The 5,371-nt window shown below is 55.9% G+C and overlaps 1 protein-coding gene across 3 annotated transcripts in view; it reads right to left on the bottom strand.

Annotated features, from left to right (window-relative positions):
- PRKAR1B (protein kinase cAMP-dependent type I regulatory subunit beta) overlaps positions 1-5,371 on the bottom strand; it is a 90,470-nt gene that overhangs the window by 46,239 nt on the left and 38,860 nt on the right. The gene's annotated exons all lie outside the window — the stretch shown is intronic.

Genomic DNA, 5,371 nt, shown 5'->3' on the forward strand with positions numbered 1-5,371 from the left:
CCTCCACCGCCACAGACACCGCCACCACCGCCACCGCCCCCACCCGCACACACACCACCACCACCACCACCACCACCACCACCCACACCCCCGCAACTTCCCCTGGCTCTCCATTCTCTCTGAGCCACTAAGAATGGACTCTGCTGGCCCACGTTTGGCAGGGCTCAGCCCTAGACCCCTAGAGCCTGCCAGGGCCTAGGCCTTTGGGGAGGGAAGACGGCGGTTTCGTAGGCCATCTGGTGACATTCTCTGTACCCTCTTGCCCCAATCGGGCCCCATTGTGAAGGGGAGGGTCCCTAAAATCCAGATCTCTGCCTTTTCTTTCTTTCTTTCTTTGTGGAAAAAGGGAGGTCTGGCAACTTGGGACCTGCTGTCTCCCAGAGCAGGAATTCCACCTTCCTGCCCCTCCCCACGTGGCAGGGACACCGCCCTCCCTGAGGAGATTCCCAACACAGTGCCTGCCTTCTGGGTTTGCCTGAGGGGTTCCCTGTCCAGTGGGGTGGCAGGTGAGGCAAGGGGTCAGCACCTCAGTGTGCTCTGCACGGAGCTCAGGGGAGGAGCCATGGAGAAGCTCACTTGTAAAGGGGCTTCATGCCCAAGGAACCCCGTCCTCAGGGGCCCCTCCTCCAGACCCTGAAATCCTCTCCCAGGTGGGAGCCCTGCTTTCCTTTGTAGGGGCTGCATTTCCAGAGTCTGGTGGAGTAGCAGGCCGTCTGTGGCCAGGCTGGTAAACACCCCCAGCCCTGCAAAGAACCTCGCCCCAGCAAACAGGTTGGGGCAGTTCTAGGAGGAAGCCCTGACCACCTGGGGGGTGGGGGGTGGGGGGAGATACAGGGAAGAGGCCAGACAGCAGCCAATGAGAGCTGTAATTGAAGCCCACCCAGCACCCAGCCCCTCCCAAGATAACTGGATCCCTCACCCAGCCCCCCAGGCCACCTGATCCCATACCCATAGCTGCAGGCCAGAGAAGTCTGAGCCCCACCCACCCCCCACCCCCTTCTTAGAAATCACTCTTTAGGGGGAAAAGGGGGGGGGGCGGGGGCAGGAGGGGAAGGGTTGAGACCTGGAAGGAGCCAGTCAGTTTCCTCCACAAAGAAACCAACCCTGATAGGCTGTTGTTGGCATGCTTCCTCGTCCTCTCCACTCTCCCTCTCTGTCCTGAAGGACACACCTATTTTAACTCTGTCTTCCTAAACCTCCTGGGGGCCGGGGAACAGAAACCTGCCCCTGTCCAAGACCAAGAGGGGCCTGGTGCACAGCCCCCACAAGCATGGGGGTGGAGCTCAGTGTTGCTCTGGTCTCCGCACTGGGAACAAAGGCCTGCCACCTCCTTTGCACGGTGATGTAAACTGGGAGGGTCTCAAGCCCCCATGGAAAGAGCTCCCTTTGCCGAGCGTGCTGGGGTGCTGCGCTCTGTGGCCCAGCTAGACTTGTGGGTGTCAAGAGAATCAGGAGCAAACCTCGGGCCCACAGGGGTTCTGAGGGTTTATTGGCCGCCCAGAACCCAGGTAATCCAGAAGGTGGCTTTTCGTGGCCACATGTGGCAGCCCTCCCCAGTGCAGTGAGAACTCCTTTCAGCTTCATCAGCAGGGTGATCTCTCTCCTAACTCAGGCGTGAGGGACACAAGGACATACAGGCAGGTGGCCACGCCTGAACCCACCCCCACCCCACCCAGAGGAGCCACACTGTGCTAGGGAAGGGTGGCCTGGCCTTGGGAAACGCCTGTGCTTGTGCCCTGAGGTCACTGCAAACCTGCTTTTGTCGCATTGTTTAAAATCACTTGCTTGGTGTTCCCTGGATTTGGGGGGCCAGATTGGAGGTAGCAAACCCCCGTTTCCTCCAGGCCTCTGCTTGCAGAATAAACTCAGTTTCTACATGAACGTGGTCTCTGCTTTGGCTGAAACGGGGATGGGAGATCCTGGACCCTTATTCCCAACAATATATTCCAGGACGTTCCAGGAGGCTGGGAACCCCCTCTAGGAACCTGCCTTGCCAGGGCTGTGAGTGGAAGTGCCGAGATCCCTGGCTATCCCCTGAGGCCCTTTTCCTTGGAGGGCTCCCGTCCCTCCGTCCCTCTGTCACCTTCACTCAAGTGTTTGAAAAGCCCAAGGTGAGAGCCCTCGATGTGGTCAGCTCCTGGGTGGCTGCAGACCCCGGCTGTGCGGTCAGCACCTATGTCAGAGATCTCTGATCGGAACCCTGGAAGCCTGGCTGCCTGCACGGGCTCCAAAGGCTCTGACCCAGAGGGAGGCCCTCCTGCAGGCCCTTGCCTCTCTCTCTGTTGGCCTATGGGAGAACGGCCCTCATGGGTCTCTGAATTGTCTCCTGTTTTACAGCAGGCATTGTCTTGCAGAAGGCAGCGTGGACAGAGCAGAAAACTTTTATTGACAAGATGGTTCATTTCAGTGGTGACTTGATTTAGGTAGTAGAGATGTTCCCTTTTTTGGCATCTCGGTGGGAAAAAACAATTTTCCCCCTGCTCAACCTGCAGCTCAAGCCAAAAGGTGGTTCACATAAAAGAGCTCCAGGCGGCTTCCCGCACCCTCGCCTCCCGGAAACCCTGCAGGTGGTTCGGTCTCCGCTCTAGCCCACGATCGCCTAAGTCAAAATGAGGCAATGCAAAGACTGAAAATGTGGAATTTAGATAAAATAAGGAAGGGAAATCTTTGAAAACAAGTAAACTATGTCAGCAGTGTATTGTGGGACACATTTTTTAAGACCTTCTAAGTGACTTGCTGATACTAAAATTGAGTTAAAAGATGTCTGCTGGGCTTAAACGGTCTCCTTTTTAAAAGCTGTCTCTATCTTCAATTCTGCTAGGTAGCGTGTCCTTCTGCCCCAGTTAAGGGTCATCACAAGAGATGGACAAGGGCAATGGGGGAAGAGCTCATTTGTGAAAAAGGTACTTGAAAGACCCAAACTTTACCTGCATAACTGAAAGTTTCCTGAGTTTTGTTTGGGGGTTGTTTGCTTTGGAGGGGGGAGGGCATAGATTAATATTGAATAGCATTAACAAAGAATTAGGTTTCTTGGCATTGGGTAAAAATTTTTTGATGACTAGTTTGAACATTTTCTTCCTTTTTTGAAGAGTCGGCTTCCAGGTAAAGGATTGGATTCCCCCAATCATAGGTCGGTCCTGGGGAGTCAAAATCCCCGGCCGTCAGAGCGTGGGCATAGCCAACCTCGCTGCAGCCGCACGGCGTGCACTTTGTCCCTCATCCGCATCCCTGGCACTGCACCTTCACGGCGTCTTACTTTCCTCTGGGATGGACGGGCCCGCTGCTGGACACAGTGGCCCGAGGGCCGTCTAAGACCACTCTGCCCACAGGGTCAGGACGACCACTTGTCCCAGCCCCGCAAATGTTACCCCTTGCCTTGTCCGATTCTCACAGACCACGCCTACAACCACGACACAACACAGGTGTGGAAACCTGGGTCTGATGCTCTCTCTCAACTGGGATGCTGGCGACATACTGTCAGGCACTGCCACCGATCCGGGCCCCTCCTTCCGACTTTCACTCCACCTGCTTTGACTTTGCGCTGATGCCGGAATTTTCCAACCCAGGCTTTCACATATCTACATCCATATAACTGTTATCTACACATGTAACAACTGTATATTTCTAAATAGTATATAACTAGTAATGAGCTGTGGGCTGCTCACTGCCAGGTCGGTAGTTCAAAACCACCAGCAGCTCCGAGGGAGAAGGAAGAGGCTTTCTACTCCTGTGAAGAGTTCCAGTCTTGGAATCCCACAGGGGCAGTACTGCCCTGTCCAGTAGGGTCGCTGTGAGTCAGCATCCACTCGACAGCAGGCAGCGAGTTTGTGGTTAGATATTTCAACCTTTGTCATTGACAGACAAGCAAGCTTTTGCTTTGCTGACCTGTGAAGACAGCGGAGCAAACTCCCCACAGAAAGGCTCCCAGAAAGGGGTGAAATCCTGAGTGAGAGCTGTCAGTCTAAATCAAGGTCTGGGGGGTGGGGGGTGGTGGTGGTGACAGGTTCATGAAGGACCCCGGATCCAAAAGTAGTCAAGAGCAGAAATGAGCCACTAAACAGATGGAAAGTTTCTGTGAAGTCCACCCTCTGTTAGTACCCTCTGTAGGCAGGTAACTACTTTTCTCATTTCTCCCGAAGGGTTTAACCTACGAGGTTTGAAATCTGATTCTCAACTAGAAAGTGCCTATGAGCAAGCTTAACAAATCCATAAACAGGATTTGAGAAGCTGTGAGGTCCGAGCCGCGGGATTTCCTGCCGAGCTCCAAGGAGACGGCCTTGTGGGTGCACGGGTGCACACCTCGGCGTCCAGTCATGTCCTCGTCTAGTGCACGCAGCCTGGGCCTTCACTGGTGTCCAGTGTCAACCCCCAGCTCACCGTGCACACGGGTCTTGGTGGTGAGCGCCGCGCTGACAGTCTGGCCTCGCTCGGACAGTGGGCGTTCTGTCTCTGGCTTCTCTGGAGGGTGGGATGGTGCACCTGGGAGCCATTGCCCCCACATGCTCTTTTGAAAAATACTTTGGGTTGTTGGGGTATAGACGGGGGTATGGAGCCACCAGGAACCCTGTCTTTGGCATCTCTCAAACAGTTGGGCAATGGAGGGCTGGCCTGTTCCCACTGGACGGTCCAGGCAAGAGTCAGGGATCCACCTCCTCTCCCCTCATCTCCTCCAGGAAGTCCACCAGGATTCCTCCTCCTCCCTCCACAAGGTTCAAGGACTCCTGCTCTTTGGGCTCCACAGAGCTTGGCAGAGGGGTCCCCAGGTTTCAAAATCACGCCACCCAGAGACACCTCTGAAGAAAAGACTAGCGAGCTTGTCAAAAGTCAAAGCCAAAACCAAGCCGAGAACCATGCGCAGCTCGGCTCCCGGGTGACACTCGGGACTGCTGTGAGCTGGAGTCCCCCCACAGAGGCCAGTTGAGGAGTCAGTATAATGGGGGTGGGTGCCCCCAGCCTCAGGACTGCTATGAGCTAACACTCCCCCACGGAGGCCGCCGGTTTGGGAGTGTGTGCAGGGGATGGGTGTCTCCAGCCCCTCAGGCAGGGTTTGAGGCTCCTCTCTGTACCCCAGAGACAGAGCTCAGCCCTTGCTAAGAGAATGCAGGAAGAGACCAGCTGGAAGAGCAAGCCCCTAGGCAAACACGAGACCCTCTAACCCCACCCCCAGTAGGAGGCCCCTTTCATCCTGCCCACCCCCTCTCAGTGCCTGCCTCCAGATGGGGACACAAAAGCCTGGGGGCCCTGCCCTCGGCTCCTCAGGCCAAGACAAGAGATGCCCCAGGGGCCCGGGCGTGCTGAAGGTCATTCCAACCCCTGGTTTGTCGCAGGGCCTGCTCAGGGCCCCAAATGTGTGGGTGGGGGCTGCCGCCCT

This window comes from Echinops telfairi, unplaced genomic scaffold (genome assembly GCF_000313985.2).
Source record: "Echinops telfairi isolate 266 unplaced genomic scaffold, ASM31398v2 ScPeMD7_5;HRSCAF=22, whole genome shotgun sequence".
Lineage (NCBI taxonomy): Eukaryota > Metazoa > Chordata > Mammalia > Afrosoricida > Tenrecidae > Echinops > Echinops telfairi.